This window comes from Vanellus vanellus (assembly GCF_965231255.1).
Source record: "Vanellus vanellus genome assembly, chromosome: 1".
Taxonomy (NCBI): Eukaryota; Metazoa; Chordata; class Aves; order Charadriiformes; family Charadriidae; genus Vanellus; species Vanellus vanellus.
The window spans coordinates 153225645-153246208 of record NC_138905.1 but is presented as its reverse complement, the minus strand read 5'-3'; positions in this window follow the sequence as shown (position 1 = coordinate 153246208).

Sequence of the window (20564 nt, the reverse complement as noted above, 5' to 3'; positions counted from 1 at the left end):
CTAGTGCTGCCAGGCAGAGGTTTCTGGCCTGCATTTCTAGATGCTGGTGACCAAATTTCTCCTATTCCAGTAGCTCTGAGCCGGAGCTCTTGGCTGCATTTGGCTCTGAACAGCCTGACCAAATAATGTGGGGCAGAACCAGCAACTGAGTTTAAGGCCTTAGTTAACATTATAGTCTACAAAAGCGAGTAAAATTCAAATACATCGTAGTTAGAGCAAACATCACTTTTCTTCAGGAAAAAAAAAAAAGAAAGAGAAAAGTGAGAATTTCAGCTGAGAAAGGACAATAGAAGTTGATCCACACAGTTAAAATATACCTGAATCAAAATCAAGGGCAAACTCCCCACTAACTTCACCTAAGAGAGGAATCCAGCTTTTCTTTTTCTCCTGTAGTTAATGTTCTGGCTGGAAGGTTGAATTCCCTTTGAGGTTATTTCAAACTTGTTTGTAAGAGACAGATTGCGTGTTTAAAATACAAAGCAGTATTATAAGATGGATAAACCAACAAATGTAATTTCAAATGTTCATAATGTATGTAATTTTTTAATTATCTTCCTAAAAATATCCTACAAATGAGAAATCCCAGACTTTCCGCCAGGTAGTATTTGAGGCCTGATATCAAAGGGTGAATATGTGTGTACGTGACCACACATATTATTCTGTCATGGGTTACCTTACAGCAATGAGTCTTCTATAATTTTAGATGCATATAGCCTCACTTGAAGTCTACAAAATAAAATGATACCATCACAATTATAATGTCTTAACTAATAGGATTTTTTTTTTTTTTTTTAAGAAAATTCTGCCTGATTGTAGCTTTGGAGATTTACTTGATTTAGAAATTAAACTGAGTCCCAGATTCTTATATATTAAGATCCAAGAACCTGATAAATTGCTGCTGTCAGCTACATGCAAATTATGTCTAGAAGCAGAGCTTTTGCCCTCACTTCCCAGACAGCATGAAGTTAATGAGCCAAACATGAGGTCCTCTTATACAACCAAAATAGAAGGGAAAATAAAAGTTTGAACTGGCAGTTGTTCAGACATCTTGAGACTGCTTGTAAGTATGACCCAAAAATGAACAAAAGACAGAAGCTATTAACAAATGAGAATTTGTTATCAGTGGGAGGACTTTATGATGGTAGCAAGTTAAGGGTGGTATTTGTGAAAGGTGGTGGGGTTTTGATTTAATTTGCCAACTATCAGTTCATGTGACAAAAGTTTCCTGCAGCAACTCAAGCTATTTTGAAAGGGGCACAAGAGAAACTGAGAAGTTGCTGCAATTGGTTCAAGTCAGTTAGAAATTTGGATGTTTCTATATATACCTGCTCTGTGACTGTGTCCTCTCAGAGGCCCAGGAGCCCTACCTTGATTGCTTTACAGAATGAGGCTGGCATGTCTTTGTCACTATTTTGTCATGTTTGGGAGACACTGTGGGTGGGTGGTGGGGTGGAGCAGCAACTTACTTTTCTTTCTCAGGGGCTGCTTTATGGAACCGAATGGCTCTTTACAGATCTGCTGTCACTCTCTGTTTTCCTGATACAGAGCCTCCCAGCTACTAGCTGGCCATGGCCAGGACTTCTTAAAAAAACTTAGGTGAAAAGGTGTATGTGCAACCGTTAAAGAGCAACTAAAACTCCAAAGCATGGGAATAAACACCAAGACACTGCTTTCACAAAGAATGTCAAAAAGGAGGGCGTGGGAAGGACAAAAGGTTGCAAGGTCTACTGCAAAGGCAGCTTTAAGTGAAGGAGACCTTGAAGGTGGGACAGCTACGGCATCCACAAAAAGAAAATGACTGTGTCACAGAAGGGGAATATATGTGTCTCTGCTTATGATACAGAAGTTGTGTTGGTATCTGTCCCTGCCAATTTTGAATTTCCCAAATGGTGAGTCCAAATATTTATTGGAGACCGTTAAAGAAAGAAGATTAAGATAACTGAAGTCCAGATTTGGACTTCAGTGGCAATGGAGAATGTACGGGGAGATTTGTTTAAGTAAGCTTGATCATCAGTTGATGACTATCCAGTCAGCAAGGAAGAACCATGGAGACACAGTCATGTTCTCTGTTTTCAGATGCGATCTTTTCACATTAGGGTTGTGGACAGCTCTGTGCGAAGTGGGAAATGGTTTATTGCTGGGGGTGTTTTCCATGCTGTCCATGGTCCAGGGATAAATAACTCTGATGTCAAGGCTGTCAGTTTGTTACCTGTCGCACACAATAGATTACACTTGCTTGTTCGTTAATTTTATGTAAGTCTAGCTTCTGGAGTCACCCTCCTAAAACTTAAACAGTTTTTCTTTAGGCTATGTTGTCCTTATAAATGATACAGCTACAGCCTTAATGGTTTTTGCAGCTGCCTTCTGTAAATTCTACACGTCATGTCTTATTTCCCTTGCTGAGTTTGGCAGTTCTAGTTATTGAATTAAAACTTTATATAACTATACTACCGCCCCCTCAAAAAAAAAAAAAAAATCAGCAAAACCAAACCACCTTCTTCGTTAACGTCTCTCAAGACGAGGGCCAATTTAAATCAGCTTGGAGCCCTTCTATTTCAACATTAATCATGAACTCAAGAAAGCCATATATATTAGCACTTTCTGCCACTTGAGAGCTTATGTTTTTGTGGTGGTAAAACTCAGTGTTTTAGTAATTTCTTATCCTGGAAATAAACCTCAAGCATAAAAATAATTGTGTGCCCTTGTAATTTGTTCTTCTTTACTAAAAAGACTAGAATCTGGTATACCAATGTGCATTTTCTAACCTGTAGCCATTGTAGATCAAACTGCTGCTCAAGATTCCTGTATCATTATGGTGCAGGGAAGGCAGAGACAATTTCATCAGGGCAAGGAGATGGCATCTAGCTGTCCTCCCAGAATGGTCCAAAGGCACTCTGTCAAATAAAACAACCATCCTGCATGCCTGATCTTGACTAAGGGAAAAAATGGAGAATAAGCACAGGGAGAATTGCATGTAAGCATCCCTCTATAATGATTTTGGTGGAACTCTTCCAGGATATACCAAGGATAGAAAGGCCTTGTGTTCATGTGGAAAAAATGGGGTTTAATGCATCTGAAAATGCATGTTGAAGTGCTTGGCGCTTTGGGTGGGATTCACACTGCCTAACTTCAGGCATAAACAGCATAGGAATCTGCATCCTAAAACTGGATGTCATCTGACATCCAAAGGTCAGCTGAGTCCCAGTTAGAAAGTCTACACCACATCTGCAAAGCAGCTGATGTCAATCTGCCTACTGGTGACCGTAGCAAAATAGCCCTTTTTAACTCAAGAGCTTTTAGGGAACTTGGCCCACGTTCTGGTTTAGCATCCCCTTCCAAGAGTAAAAACACAAGTGACTGGCCCAGCTCCACAGATGCCCCACTAACATCTGAGTTCCAGCACACTCCGCTCATTATTCCAGTCTTCTTTCCCTTTCTAGTGAAAAAAGGCCAAAGAACGGGGAAAGAGCCTGGGCTTTGTAAGTTTTCCAGTCCCTGAAGGACTTCATGATTACTTTTGTTTTGGTTACAACAGGCACCTGTTAGATGACCTTGTCATCAAGATGACCTGCCCTGCCAGCAAAATACTTACTTCAAAGTAAGTAGCTTGTTGTCTGGGTCCATTACTTTCAAATAGTGCAGGATTTCAGTCAAGAGCCTACTAGGAGACAATTTATACCAAGGTGCATGGGAAGAAGCACCAGAGAAGGACAGGCCTTCAGCAAAAGTAATAAAAGTTGGGCAACCAAAATGCACTTGGCAGCTAGGGGAAAGTCCAAACATAGAGTTTCTAATTCTCATATGGTTTATAAATCAGAGACAGAATCCCCAATGGTCTGTACTTTGATGTATTTAAAGCTTTTCTTTTCCTACTGGGGACGTAATTTAAGTCTTCTGAGGGAGGAACTGAGAGTATATCTACTATATGATGTTTTCATATGGTCTTCTTCAACTAGAAGAGGCTGAGCTCTGCCCATATCCTGATCCAGCCAGACACTGCATGTTCATGTTAGCACAGCATCAAGGCTAAGTTTATTTACCATTTCTCTTAGCAGGGCTGTGACTGCTTGCTTGCGCTACATGTTTTAGAATCACAGAATCACAGAATGGTTAGAGTTGGAAGGAACCTTAAAGATCATCTGGTTCCAATCCCCCTGCCATGGGCAGGGATGCCTTCCACTAGACCAGGTTGCTCAAAGCCCCATCCAGCCTGGCCTTGAACACTTCTGGGGGTGGGGCATCCACAACTTCTCTGGGCAACCTGTTCCAATGCCTCACTACTTTCACAGTAAAGAATTTCTTCTGAATACCTAATCTAATTCTACCCTCTTTCAGTTTAAAACCGTTACCCCTTGTTCTATCACTACATTCCCTGATGGAGAGTCCCTCCCCATCTTTCCTGTAGGCCCCCTTTAGGTGCTGAAAGGCCACTATAAGGTGTCTTCTCACTCCCCAAATATTTCAGCACCTTGTGTGACTTCAATGCTGAGTTCAAATGGTTGTGGAAGGAGAAAATCATGGGAAGCAAAGAAAGGGAACAGCAAATTTTATATTTAAATAAAGACTGGGGAATAAATATTTTACAATAAGACTGTAATGATCTTATTGGTATACTAGTGCTACTAAGCAATACATTATTCTGCCATAGCCATGTTCTAGACAGCAACTTGTAGGAGGATGTGTTATTTACTACCCCTACCTTTAACTGGACTTTCTAAGCTATGGATGATATTATAATGATGTCCTCTACATGTTGAATTGATACTATCTTTTTGAGCAAAATTCCAGCTCTTCAAGGAGTTAGTCAATAGTACCCCCTGGGAAACTGCCCTCAGGGACAAGGGAGCAGAACAGAGCTGGCAGATCTTTAAGGATGCTTTCCATAGAGCACAAGAGCTCTCAATTCCCAGGTGTAAGAAATCAGGAAAGGAAGGCAAGAGACTGGCATGGCTGAGTTGAGACCTTCTGATCAGACTAAAGAGCAAGAAGGAAATGCACAGGCAGTGGAAGCAGGGACAGGTGTCCTGGGAAGAGTATAGGGATGCTGCCCAGTTGTGTAGGGATGGGGTCAGGAAGGCCAAGAGACATCTGGAGCTGAACTTGGCAAGGGATGCAAAGAATAGTAAGAAGGGCTTTTACAGGTATGTTAACCAGAAAAGGAAGGTCAGAGAAAGTGTACCTCCCTCCCCCCCGATGAGCAAGACTGGCAAACTGGTAACAACAGACGAGGAAAAGGTTGAGGTTCTCAACAACTTTTTTGCCTCAGTCTTCACTGGTAAACTCTCTCCCCACACCTCTCAAATGGATGGACTTGAGAGAAGTCTGGAGAAGATCAGGTTTGTGACCACCTGAGGAACATGAACATTCATAAGTCTATGGGACCTGATGAGATGCGTCCCAGAGTCCTGAAGGAATTGGCTGATGTAGTTGCCAAGCCACTCTCCGTAATATTTGAAAAGTCATGGCAGTCAGGTGAAGTCTCTGGTGACTGGAAGAACGGAAACATTGCACCCATTTTTAAAAAGGGTAGAAAGGAAGACCCTGGGAACTCCTGACCTGTCAGGCTCACCTCTGTGCCTGGGAAAATCATGGAACAGATCCTCCTAGAAGCTATGCTAAGGCACACGGATGACAGGGAGGTGATTTGAGGCAGCCAGCATGGCTTCACCAAGGGCAAATCCTGCCTTACCATCCTAGTGGCCTTCTATGATGGAGTGACTACATCAGTGGACAAGGGAAGAGCTATTGATGTTGTCTATCTGGACAGCCTTTGACACAGTCCTCCACAACATCCTTCTCTCTAAATTGGAGAGATATGGATTTGCTGGGTGGACTGTTTGGTGGATGAGGAATAGGTTGGATGGTTGCATCCAGAGGGTAGTCAATGGCTCAATATCCAGATGGAGATTGGTGAAATGTGCTGTCCCTCGGGGGTCCGTATTGGGACAAGTACTGTTCAATGTATTCATCAATGACATAGACAGTGGGATTGAGTGCACCCTCAGCACATTTGCAGAGGACACCAAGCTGACGGGTATGGTTGACATGTCTGAGGAATGGGATGCCATCCAGATGGACGTGGACAAGCTCGAGAACTGAGTCTGTGTGAACCTCATGAGGTTCAACAAGGCCAACTGCAGGGTCCTGCTCATGGATCGAGGCAACCCCGGGTATCAAGACAGGTTGGGGGATGAAGGGATTGAGAGCAGCCCTGCTGAGAAGGACTTGGGGGTACTGTGGATGAAAACCTGGATGTGGGCTGGTAATGTGCACTCACAGCCCAGAAGGCCAACCCTATCCTGGGCTACATCAAAAGCAGCATGACCAGCAGGTCGAGGGAGGTGATTCTGCCCCTCTACTTTGCTCTGGTGAGACCTCACCTGGAGTACTGCATCCAGCTCTGGGGTCCTCAGCACAGGAAAGACACGGACCTGTTGGAACAGGTCCAGAGGAGGGCCACAGAAATGATCAAAGAGCTCGAGCATGTCTCCTATGAGGACAGGCTGAGAGAGCTGGGGTTATTCAGCCTGGAGAAGAGAAGGCTCCAGGGAGACCTTATTGCAGCCTTTTAGTACTTAAAGGGGGCATATAAGAAAGATGGGGACAAACGTTTTAGCAGGGCCTGTTGCAATAGGACAAGGGGTAATGGTTTTAAGCTGAAAGAAGGTAGATTTAAACCAGATGTAAGGAAGAATTTTTTTACAGTGAGGGTGATGAAACACTGGAATAAGTTGCCCAGAAAGGTGGTGGATGCCCCATCCCTGGAAACAGTCAAGGTCAGGTTGGACAGGGCTGTGAGCAACCTAATGTAGTTAAAGATGTCCCTGCTCATTGCAGGAGGACTGGACTAGATGATCTTTAAAGGTCCCTTCCAACCCAAACTGTTCTATGATTGGGATCTATGATTGGGAATTCTATGAACATCTTTCTACTAAAGCCTTCATCTGAGTCCCAAACTAATTGCTGCTTTTCTTAATTGACGTGATGGTCAAATCATAACCATGCCATCGATATGCATTAAGGATGCCACTAATAATAAGAATAAGACATCAGTCAAACAGCTAAAATACTGGAGCCATCTCAAAACATGTACCATTGATTAAAACACTCAAGTCAGACCTTGCATAGAATAATGATTATCTAGTGTGCTGAAAATAAGATGGTAATAACGAGTTAAAGTTACAGGACTGTATTTGTGGTTTGGATAAAAGCAGGTGTATCCAGAATATGGAGCAGCTACAAAATAAAAACATCTGTCAAAGATATTCACATTGAAACTTAATTGAAGAATAAATCAGAATGTTTATTGGCATGTACACTTAAACCTTTCACTGGCATAAATCGGCATAATTCTGTTTGCTTCAGGGGTGATTTATACCTACTGAAAGTTTGACCTGGTATTTTTTTAAAAATCATTCCCTGAGTAGCCAGCCTTATCAGGATATATAGTCATGTGTCACACAGTCTCACACGTGTGTCATTTTCACTAGTCTGTTTAAAGGTAAACTTTGGGCACTACCTAATCTCAGTTTCTCTTGTGTGTTCACAGTTGACTAGTCCTTGAGGGGGTTAGGATTTTCTGCAATGGCTGCGATTAACTCTCATTTGCCCTACACATTAGCCTATATGGGACAACTTAGTAACGCTGCCCAAAGTGCCCTGTGTCTGGCTCAAAAGGGAGGAAGGTGCCGTGGGTGTGAAGGTCCTGGGCTAGATTCCTGTCACGGCCCACTGTGAAAGAAAGTCTTTCAAACTCTTTCAAAAGCAAACCACACATCACGGGATCCCTAGGAATATAACTCCCTGACTCAGTAGTTGCTGCTGCTTCATTGCTGCTGGCTCCCCTACTGTCTGAGAGAGGAGGGGAGGGCAAATGGGCCAGCAACAAGACAGATTTCCATGGGAATTGTCCTCGAGTCTGTTGGACATTTTGTCAACATATTCCCTAGAACATTTCAGTTCTGATATGTCTGGCATTTTCTGTCAGAAAAATGCCAAGTCTAGAAAAACTTCTGCTGTGTCAGCTGTATTTTTGACTACATGCCTATTTATGTTAAAGCCTTTTTTTTTGACACACTGTTGCTTTTCAGTTGGAATTAATTAAAAGAATTGAAGAAACCACTTAGAACAAGCAACCCTGAAAGGCACACATGTTTATGTTAACCATAAGAGAAAGACTTGGGGTAGTGGGAGACATTCAAAACCTGCCTGGACACCATCCTGTGCAACTTGCTGCAGGTGACCCTGCTCTGGTGGGGGGGTTGGACTAGATGATCTCCAGAGGTTCCTTCCAACCCTGACCATTCTGTGATTCTGTGATTCTGTGGTGGGGCAAGGCTGCCAGGAAATTAGTAATAGGTGATGGCCAGGAGCACTTGGTAGCCCTGATAGCCAGGCACCACTTTGCAAGTGAGAAGACTTACAAGAAAAAAAGGGATCAGGAGGACCCAGCGCTTTGGGAGGTTCTTACTGAAGCCACCAAGACCTGAGGCAGGTGGGGATGCCCATGCCGGGACCCCCACCCTGGGCAGGAGGCTGAGGTGGTGAATTGTGCTGCTGCAGCAGTCATACAAAGAGCAAAGTTGCACCGTCGGGATGACGCGTGGGCAGTACAATAGCTGACATGTATGGATGATTTAAATTGGTTTACTGCTTTGTAAAATGCTGTGTACAGTGACTGATGTGAAAACAGAAGAGGCAGCTTAGGTATGAGCTATGTTACTTGGGTTTCTCCAGAGAAAATTGGTTTATCTTCCACTGGTCCATAAATTCAATTTGCCTCTTTGACTTCCTGTATTGATACAAATGGAGTAAATCAGAAGATGGCTTAAACAGACATGTTGAGGTAAGCGTTTTTCATTCCCTTTTCTCAATTAAATGAGCTGCAATTGCATTACGGGCGACTCTGCTCCTCCAACTCATAAATATTCTTAATGCATTCTGTCTAGTGAAACCTATGGTGACGCAAACGACTGCCCCCCTGACCCATCCTCTCCATTCTTTGACATATGTTTGGAGAACTACATTTTGAATTGGAGCTATTGCTAGCTGGGATATAGAAATATTGAGAGTTCTTTGTGTATCCATTTTCTTTCATATGTGAGTACAGACTGTCTAATTGTCATTTGGCCATTAGACATCAACAAATTGTAGCTGGAAGCAGGATTTTATAGTACAGGCTTGCTTTTAAAAGCCATTCTGGTGCTGGTTCAAAATTAACTTTCAAAACATTTTATAGGTCATTTTCTTGCCTTAGAGAAGAGTACAGTTGGAATGAAGAGCAAATTTAAGGAGTGCAGATGCTTTTGCAAAGCCAGACAGAAAAAGTTAAAAGTCTCCTGCGTGATACAGCTTTACTTACAGCTAATACACAGATCAAAAATCAATGATGGTTGCAGAGAAAAGGAAAGTAACCAGCACCAGTATTTTTGTGGTCTTGAATTCATGCAAACTTCCTTATTCTGAAAAATGCTACTTTACTAGCCTATGCGGGGGTAATTTAAAATATGTTCTGCAGCCTACCCACAAACTAGTTATTCACTGCACTTGCAAACAAAGAGAACATCAGCTCTTTCAGCAGTTGTGCTTTTTTTTTTTTTTAAGTGCTTTGGCTCAAAGTTTATAAAGTGAGGATTTTCTTTTTTAAGCAGAACAATCCTGCTTACTAAAAGAATGCAACAGACATATTCAAAGACTGCCTAATTTAACCCAGAGTTTTGGACCTGCTGTTAAAATCAGTTATTGCTTTCTAATTTTAGGTTTTCTTACTGGCAGTATAATAAACTGATCCTGTCCAAATATCTATCTTTCTCCTTACGTCCAGTAAGGATGAGAGTAATATAGATATTTTGTTTTTCTCTCATAATTCAAGCAAGTATTTCGGTTTGTAAAGACTATTGCAATACTGCTTTGGAAAGGAGGTGTAGAGGTAGTATTTTTATGCTGCCCTAGCAACCCACCACAGTATTTTTACTGTGATGATCAAGTTTACTTTTCCACAATGAGACATCATGGAAATCGAAGGTATTTTCAGAGCATAAGATGCGGTTTAGAGCAGCAGACAACTTTCCTACCAGTGATGTGAAGATCCACAGAATATTTCTTTTTAATTTACTCTGTTCTACAAGATGACTCTAGTCCAGACATTCTGAGGTTACTTGGCAAGATGACTGGAACTTGTTCACCCTGTAAACCAGAGCCCAGGCCTTCCATCCTCCAGGTTAACATCACAATCAGTAGGTTGCAAAGTAAAGTATTTACATTCCTGTTCTCAGCCTTGAAGGCTCCTATATTCTCGGCTGCTGAGCTGCAGAGGCTTCATGGATGTTCCTCTCGCTCTGAGCATTGTATAGACATGTGAGGACATGCTCCTAGAAACATGTATTTTTGACATGGTTCAGGATCTAAGGCTACCTCTTCCTGAAAGCATCTCAAGGTACTTTCCTCTAGGACAGGGCATCTCACTCAATACAGCAAATTGGCCATGTCTAAACTCCAGGGAAGAGGTGGAAATTTTAATTAGCTATAATTTCTTGGCTTTCTGTGCAGTGCATTGCATATTTTTGGAGCGCTCTTTGAAACTGTGCCTTATTCTATCCGTTAATTACGTAGGATGCCAGGTTGTCCGACCTCATTCTCCTGAGTTGCACCGCACAGATTAGAAATGCTCAAACTTGTATGTGGATCTTCCCTCCAACCTGTAACACAGGGTGTGTCAAAAAAAAGTAGAAAGCTAACTTTTTAAAGCAAACATCGATGATGCTAAGTTGAAGGAAAGCCTCACGGTGAACCTTGTGTGTTATGTCCTCATTTCAGGAAGTTCTTTTTCAGATTAGCATCGCATTGACCACATGCAGAGTAGCTGGAGAGTGCAGGAAATGAAATGCTGACATCAGAGAGAGTGAAGTCAAGCCTGGAGACACACAGCAATCCACTTCCCCGCAGAGAGGGCATTCCTGGAAGCTTCTTGCTGCGTGGTGCTACTGGGAAAAGATCTTTGCTGCCTCCTAGATTTCTGTAACAGCAAGTCCTGCTGAGAGGAGTTTGGCACATTGAACTTCCCTGAGACCCCTCATCTGTGCCGATACACTCCAGTGGGCAGTAGGAGCAGAAAGCTGCTGACGTGACAGCATGGCTTGCTGGAGTTGGACACAGGAGGGGCCTGGACGAGAAAGGCTTTGTATCTGAGCTGAAGGTGTTGCTTCAGGGTAATGGAAAAGAAGTGCAGTCCACTCAAAATTATTTGCAACAGTCCTGGCCAGTGTTTCTCTCACTTACCAGTGTTTTACTAAGGAGTTCTTGTGCATTAACGGAAAGACGGTGGATGGCTTGGAGCCATCATTCCTATCTAAACATCTCTAAAAAGTTTGTATTTACTAATCTACCCATTTGCAGTATGCAGATGCTGTTTAATTGCCAATGGAAGATGAAGTCGGATAATATGCATAGTGCGTGTGGGAAGACTGAGTAGAAATGAATTGTCATGGGATTTTACTAAGAAGCTATGGCCCAGACTGTGAAGGAGAACGTACGTCCTGACACTGTAAAGTTCTAGAAATCATCTGCTGAGCTGGATTAATAAATCATTGCTTTCTTCCAAAGCCTGCATAAAGTGATCCTTGGAATATTTATTCTTAATATATATTTATTCTAATAATTCTTAGAATACTTTTACTCTGTAGAGCATTGTTTCAAAAATTTAAAATAATTGCATAGATGCTATTTAATGCTTTTAGTATAGGTCATGACTGTAATAATAAACACTGTCTTGTTTCTAAAGTTATATATGAACGCATTGCATCCATTTCAGGTGACTATATTCAAAGAAAACTATGAACTATATGAGGTCTGACAGATAAGTAAGAGTGAATAGAAAGTTCCCAGAAAGCAATACCTAAATCATACTTGAAATTCTACTTAGTCTCAGATTATGTGCATCCCCACTTAATACCAGCCTAGAGGTTGGTGCAATTTGCTCTTAATGGATCTGTCTGGGGGTAGAGAGGGCTTACGTTCCTCATTTTTATTGGAAGAGTGACAGGGATCCAGCGCCTTTCAAAGTTAATATTTCTGGGTTTATGCTGCAGATTTTCTATTCTTCTGTCTCTGTGCCAGAAATAATAACACACCTAAGCTGGTGGTATGAGCTGGTTATGACCGCAGCGTGAGTTACGCTGCTGTGAGAAGCACAGACTGGCATGCAGTACCCTTGGACTCTCTCCCCCCACATGGCAGAAGAAAAGCCTACTGATTTAAAGCGGATGAGGTAAACAACTGCATTTTTATCAATGGGATGGGGCTGCGTGATCTCACAGTTGCACCAAGAAACAGCGAGATGTCAGGCGCTCTTTAGAGCGTTTCTGAAGATCATCATGATAGAGTTTTTTTTCTATAGCTTAAATATGAACACTGTCATTCACTGTCATTGGCAGCAGTCATGCACTGATGACAGGAAGCTCAGTCCTTTATGGCCTTAACTAGCCAAGAGAAAATGGCTGTTTTTTTCTTAAAACAAAAGAAAAGCAAGCGGTAGCTCCATTTGGGCTGATTTTGGAACCTTCGCTTGGTCTTTATCCTGAGGTGTTAACTTTAGCTGTGAGCCGGAATGCTTTGAACTGCCCTGGTCTGTGGCTTTTGAGCGCTGAACTATACTTCAGAGTAACTTCCAATTTTTCTAATTTTATACCTGTGTTGTACAAGCTGTTATCCACATCCATCTGAGAGCTGGCAGACCCAGGCTGCTACCACCACGCTTCCCTGTCTGAAACGGCCTCTGAAGAGGTCTTTGTAAAAATATTTATATAATGCTGCAAGCTGCTTTGTACTGCTAGACAATTTTAAAGGACTGGAGCTACCACATTAGAAGTACATATTTAACAAGTCACTGTGCAATTTAAAGACATACAGCACAAACCTCTTGAAGACGAAACAGAGTAACAGTCTCAGTGTATACTCTCATACCATTTTTAGCTTCCAGTAATCACCAGCTGTATTAAGAGAGAGGACCCAAGAAACGTAGGCTTCTTTTGTGGCTTTCTACCTCTCCTATTCCCATCCTCAGCACACTAAATAACTCCAGTTTGTAATGATGTTGTTTAGTTTGCTTTCATCCATGATTGTCAGTGGACATGTAGCAAAATGTAATTACCTGTGCATTAAACCCAGATGGCTACGAGCAGGTCCTGACTTCCATCAGAGTCAGAGCATGCTTTTGAACTTGAGCAGCACCTAATTCAAGGTTCATTGGTGGTGTATTCTGGGAAGTGCCACTCATCCTGTGCAGTTCTCTCTTCATCTTTCCGGATAGTTACAGAACCAGTGGCCAGGTGGTGTGACAAGTGAACTATTTTAAATGCTATAGTAAGAAGAAACTCGTATAGGAAGAATCCCAAAGTCCCTCCTTGGTTCCTACTTGAATTCCATCAGTGTGATCAGCAAGGCACTCAGGGTGTGTCTTTCAAATTCTGGACACTTCTATTATTTTGTTTATCTGCCTAATCCGTTTATAATAGTGTAATTTTCTGTGGCATCAAACCATGCTTTTATTTGTTTCTATGATGTTTTTTTTTCACTCAGGGTTATTATGCCAATACCTTTTAACATAGATGCAGCCGTAGGTAGTCCTTCGCATTAAAAACATGGGGAAATCCATTCCATCGATGGCCAGATACTAGATTCTGTAGATAGAACATCCATCATGCACTTAGACAAAAGTTTAGTACTATATTATTGTAGAAAACATTATTTCTCTTGATATCTGTCTGTAAAAAACAGTCATCTGATCACTGCAATTTTTACTTTATCAGATACACGGGGATCGAGTAATTCCTTCTGTATCATACAGTGTTGGACATGGCTGCAAATATGATGACGAGCTTTACTAAGGATGCAAGCAGACAACAAAAATTTCCTTTAGACTTAAGGTGACATGCAGCAGATGTCTTGATTTATATCCCACACTCTGCTGGCTTATTTGCAAGATTAATTATTCATCCTGGGTACAGCCAATGGCTTTACCCATAATATTTCTGCGTATCTAACTGCAAAAGGCATCAATACACATACTTAATAAATCAGGTTCATTAAGGAATCATGCATGTCAGACATTCTGTGGATTTACTAATTAGCAGTGCTGCATGCTCCAGATAGGAGCCTCCAGAACCTGTTAGAAGCAGCCTGGTCTTCAGGAAGATTAATCACCAGGCTACAAAGCTCAGATGCTTTATAAGAATGTTCAGTGGAGAAATTAAATCCCTCCAGGCAAACCGTAACTTGCGCGCCCTGTTTCCACAGTCGTCACTTACCTATTTGTTTATTTAAGATGGCAAATTACCACTCATGCCTCATCATAACGTGCTTACTGAGAGATGAAAGAGCCCCGTCTGGATCTACCCACAGGCAGAGCGGGGGAGTGTGGGCACTGAGCTTGGGTCCTAACAAAATGTGTTCATGAGAGAGCATTTATTTGCCTTTTCTTTTTTTTTCCCCACTGTGAAGGGAGTAAAAACTGTATGTGACATAAAGCACCTGCTATGTTTGTGAATACTGAAAGAATCCTATGCTTCCCATGGCAATTTTTCTCTTGTTTCTGTGTTGCTTACAATGGATCTGCGGAGGAAAAAGGTGCGCAGTAGACAGTCGTGTACATTTAGCTAAAATAACATGAAAGCAGCTTTGCTGAAAAGAACCTGGGAATCTTAGAGGGCAATGAAGTTGACCATGAGCCAGTAATGTGCCCTTGTGCAAAGAAAGCCAACGGCGTCCTGGGCTGCATTAGAAAGAGCGTGGCCAGCAGGTTGAGGGAGGTGGTCCTTCCCCTCTGCTCAGCACTGGTCACAGCTGGAGTGCTGGGTCCCTCATGAAAGGGACATGAACATGCTGGACTAAGCCCAGGAAAGAGTCACAAAGATGATTAAGGGACTGGAGCCTCATGTCTGTGAGGAGAGGATGAGAGAGCTGGAACTGTTTAGCCTGGAGAAGTCAAGGCTCCGGGGATCTTATCCATGTGCATAGGTATCCGATTTGGTGGTGGGAGGAGTGGAGTAAAGGAGACAGAGCCAGGCTCTTCTCTGTGCTGCCCATTGACAGGACAAGAAGTAATGGGCACAAACTGGAATGAAGGAAATCCCATTTAAACTTAAGAAAATATATATTTTTTTTTAGAGAGCAGGAGGTCAAACAGTGGCACAGGTTGCCCAGAGAGGTTGTGGAGGCTCCATCCTTGGAGACATCCAAAGTCCAACTGGACATGGTCCTGGGCAACTTGCTCCAGCTGTCTCTGCTTGAGTTGGGTCTTGGACTAGAGGCAATCTCCAGAGGTGCCTTCCAGCCTCAGCATCTCTGTGATCCTAAGATTCACGCAATGCAGTGGCTGGCGCCTCCTGGCTAGCACGACAGGCCTTTTACTATACACCTCCTTGCAGACTGTTTTTATATGCTCTTAGGGAGGCAGAGGAGAGGGAAAAGGACCACATTAGAGGCAGTAGGCTTTTCTGGTCTTCTTATAAAAGTTACAGATTCAGGGTGCGAGAAATCCTCTCCTGTTGTGACTGTCAGCTTGTGTTATGCAGCAGAAAATAAGTATATTTTATAATTTTGTTGGGCAACTGTATAATTGTTCTTTTGCCCATTCCAGAAAGAAATACATCAGTGACTAATGACTTAGGTCACATTACATGGCAAAATTAAACACACAATAGCATTAGTAGGAGCCATTTTTCTTCTCTTCTAATGTTTATGACAAATGCTTCTGTGTATAACTGTAAATAATTAATGACTAATGCACTGAATTAACGGTAGTAATTTAAGATGGATTATAGCAACATCAATCAAGCAGCAGATATGCTTGCAAAAAACTTACAATGGGTTCATTCCTCCTCTATATTTTAAGTTTTTACATAGGAGCATATCTCCTGTAATCTCCCTAGGATTTCCTTCAACAGCCTCATATCCTTACGCTCCTATATAAGCAAGAGTTATTGTAGAAAAAGGCAGGTCATCTGGACTCTGTCTGGCGTAATGTAATTTTCTTTTTCTTCTAAGGTCAGCCGAGTTCATTGCAGAAAGCCAGCCCAGCTATTAGCCATTGGGAAGATTATTCTGTGACTCCCATTCTTTCAGGAAAGCTTGAAACCAGATGTCAGTTTCTGGAAACGTAATGGGTTAAAATTTAGTAACAGCCTTTTCTCCTTCTCACTTTTCACAAAATAATAGAGCTTATAAGCAAAGAAAATATCTACATCCTCAGAGAGGGCAGCAGCAGAGTTGTATTTATCATGTCAGTTTTCTCTGAGATGTGCAGCTCCCAATAAATTTCATGTGCTGTCAGTGTGGAGGATAATGTGTCCCTGAAAGAACAGGTATCGTAGAGCTGAAGAACTGCTTCTCCAAGAAGCATAAAAACCACGCTGAGTTCAAAACAATGTAAAATTCTGTTTTCAAATGTACGAGTTGTCTTGAGGGAATTATTAGGCAGAAAAGGAAAAATGCCTTCAGTATTATTTTTAAGTTACAAAATTTATTGAAATACAGAATTTCCTCAGCATAGAAAGTTACTCCTGGTGGCTTTGACAAACTCTGAACAGACATTAAAGAGAGAGCTAGCAAAGATGACTACCCCCAAGTTCCCTTTAGGACTTCAGATACATTTTTTAACACTGAATAGTATTACCTGGAAGTGGAAGATATGTACTCCCTTTACCCCAAAAGTGAGTATGTAAAAAAAAAATCAGAATTTTCATGTTCGTTTTAGAGGCAAAACAAAACAAACCATTTCCAAAACAACACAAGAGAGCCCTTTTTGCAGGGGTGGGACTAGATTCAAGCTTATGACGTGGGAGTGGACATGAAGACTCTGTACATTTGATTAGGAACCTCCCCAGCTCATGTTAAAAAGTGGTGAGAGTTGACAAGACTTAGCCATCTCCTAGTTCCTGCCTGCCCCTAATTAAGATCTTTACTCATGCTCCCGCATATAAACACGCCTTACCTTGCAACCATGTCTTACTTCTTTTTTGTAGTCCTGTTGGTATGTGTCAGACGTCTGTGCCTGTGCAAATTATCACAAATAATTTGAACCAGCGACTAAGTTTTATTCGTATCTTTGAAGGCCATAGGTTAGTGTTTATTAAGCCATGCGAGACATTGTCATTCCGTGTGCAACATGACTGAAGCAATAATAGTAGAAAGCTTTACATGTTTCCATACATGGAAACTTAAATGAGAACAAACTAGCAAATGTAGGTGACATATGAACTTTCAAAATGAAATCTAATTTCCCCTTGGTTGTAAATAAAAGCCTACAGAGACAGCACAGCACAAGCTGGCCTGTGCAATTTTCATAAAGATCTGTTGTCCTTCTAATTAAAAGAGATTGAGAGCACTGTGCTAGGTGACACTTTGACAATCAGAATGAGTAGAACAGTTCTCTCAATGTAATTTATATTCTGAGTTAATGTGATTGCCTGTGAAGTGCCTATAATGTGTTTTTAAGACCTCTTGTTTACATAGGCTCTTGCAGTAAAAAAGATGCCCAGCCATGAAAGCCACGAGCGGAAGCTGAAGCAGTGGGAACATGCCAAGTGGCAGGATGGGAAGACTGGAGCCATGAAACATTTGGGGATTCTAACTTCAGAAGAAGATTTACTGTATTTTGTTTATTATGCAAAGTTCATTAAAATGGGAAATCAAGCAGTAGCCTCCTGTACTGCAAGTGAACAGTGCTATGGAGAGGTCTGAGGAGCTTGTGTTTTCAGCGTGAAGTGGTTTGGTCCAGGTGTTCTTGTGTTCAGTATGAATGAACTTGCCCTGAAGCATCAGTTCCCAGGCCAACAGGGCATTAAAAACCCTGCAAAACACTTGTGGCTCACTGATGGAGAACTGACAAGTTGCTACACTATACCTTATTCGTAGTCCTTGGACTGCCGATTGTCCTCTGACCACAGTTTAGCTGCCACTACTCATCCCTTTCAGTTGGAGGCTTGAGAAAATTTTAGGTTAAATGGATGTTTTGGATCTTTCCACGCACCCAAGGGCTACAGGAGATGTGATATCAACAGGTGTAGATATTTGCTCTGTAATTTTCAAAATTAGAGGATATGGACTGTGTTTATGGGCTTGTAACTACCTGATAGTGGTCATGAAACTGGTTGAGTTACTGAGGTGCTCAGGGCATTCAGACAGGGTGGGAATGCGCCCTTCCTTTTATGTTTTAATTTTAAGAAAACAGATATTTATTTCACTGAGATTAACTTCAGAAGGTTTTGATTCTAGAAGAATCAAGAATCAAGAAGTTAAAAGAGTTTCTTACAGGAAACTTAGCAATCAAAAAATAACATTCCAGATACAGAACATTTGTTCAAAGCTATGTAATTCTCTCCCAAAAGTCTGAACTGGAGAGGATATAAATAGTGGGTTGCTGCAGATACCTTGATGAACAATCAATAGCAATTTTTTACAGGAAGCAAAATCTTAAGAGCACAAAAAAATCACCACATTCAATTCTGCTGTTGTTATCGTCATTATCATCACAAGCCCTGTTTCAGCTGAAGAAGTCGAAAGAAAAATTAAACAGAAAACAGGAAAATAAAGAACACTCCAGAAATCATCCCTAAGAAACGAGAAAGGAGAAAGGAAGGAAAATGGACAGTTCTGTTATTATTTTGGACAATAGGTTCTGGGAAATTCCACTTTAACTATGAACCAGAACTGGATAAGGACCAGGCATTGCAGTTCTCAGGGGTGCAAGAAAAACAGGAGGAAAATTAAAGCAAGTCTCAAAGTCAGGCATATATATGTGTCATACAATTTATGTATATGCAGACCAAAGATGTCTGTGAAAACTGGCTCCAAAGCACATGAAGCCAAATCAGAGAAAAAACTCATCGTGTACGCAAATGATGTACAGTGTGTGTACATGTACATGTATACATGTACGCATACTCATGTAAAGACAAGTTTTACTCACTTAGTCTGGACGCATGTTTTCCCTAATTTGGTATGAAATAATGTAGGAGGGAAAACATGCAGCTCCATGGGAAAGTCAGCCCAATGTATGCTTACTAAGACATACCTGAGAACAGGCAACGACTGATCCAAAAAATGTAGAGGCCAAAGACAGTGACAAACATCTTTCTGCTAGTGTGACTGTATTGTGAAAATGATCAGCCAATTTGCAAGCTCTGAATAGGTGTAGTGCTCAAAACATGCTCCCTATATTACAAAACTGAGGACAGTGTTAAGATAGGGTAGTATTATTAGAATCATAGAATCATAGAATGGTTTAGAGTTGGAAAGGACATTGAAGATCATTGAGTTCCAACCCTCCCACTAGACCAGGTTGCCCAAGGCCACATCCAGCCTGGCCTTGAACACCTCCAGGGATGGGGCCTCAACAACCTCTCTGGGCAACGTGTTCCAGTGCCTTACCACCCTCAAAGTGAAAAACTTCTTCCTAATGTTTAATCTGAACCTGCCCTCTTCCAGTTTAAAGCCATTCCCCCTCATCCTATCACTACATGCCCTAGTAAAAAGTCCTTCCCCAGCTCTCCTGTAGGCCTCCTTTAGGTACTGGAAGGCCGCAATAAGATGTCCCTGGAGCCTCCTCTTCTCCAGGCTGAACAGCCCCAACTCTTTCAGCCTCTCTTCACAGGAGAGGCGCTCCAGCCCTTGGATCTTCCTCGTGGCTCTCCTCTGGACACGCTCCAGCAAGTTCATGTCCTTATACTGGGGACTCCAGAGCTGGATGCAGTACTCATTAGGGTAGAAGAAGTAAGTATTATGGATGGCTCAGATAAGACTTGAGAAGATGGCTTAGCTGTGGTCTCTCTGCCTCTCTTATCATCGGTTTAGCAGTAAAATAGTACCTCTTTTGTTTTCCTTGCCTATTTAGGTTATCCTTAGCTTTTTGTGACTGTGGATTTGTACAACAGGGGCTGCTGTTAGCTGTGCTGGCATCCAGTGCTCTGTGCCCAGTGACAGCAGAGGGACTGCCCTGGGGCGCTGCCCCGCTCTCCCCGCCATGGTGCTGCCCCTTGCACGGCTCTGGCCTGTCCCGGGCAGCCAAATCCCCAGCCCATGTGGTGGTCTCTAATTAATCCTGAACTTACCTACCCTGCCATTCCTTATCGTGTCACTTCCTAACTTCAGCTGTTACGTACAGCAGACTGCTCCCTGTGCTGACGGTTTTTAAAGTCCAGTGAGAGCCCGAAATGTCAAAAGCAGAAAACACCCAGCTAAAGGTAAAAATATTTTTGTTTTTTTTTGCCATTTGGGCCTCAGCCCATCTGCTGACAGAGACTCGCTGCCTCATCCCACAGGACAGTGCCTTCACCACCTGAGAGCGACGGATTTTATTCCTCCCGTTCACTGGAGTCACAGCGTAACACGAAACTCTGCAATGTGCGTATATTACACAAGGAAGGGACAACAGCTATAATCACAGACATGAATCCAGAATTTAAGTACAGAATAAGGCCTCGTAGAAGCATAGGGCTTCTGCTCAAGACCATTAACTCTAATGAAAATGCACATTTTTCATTAGGCTCTAATAGCCTGCTGCAAAGTAG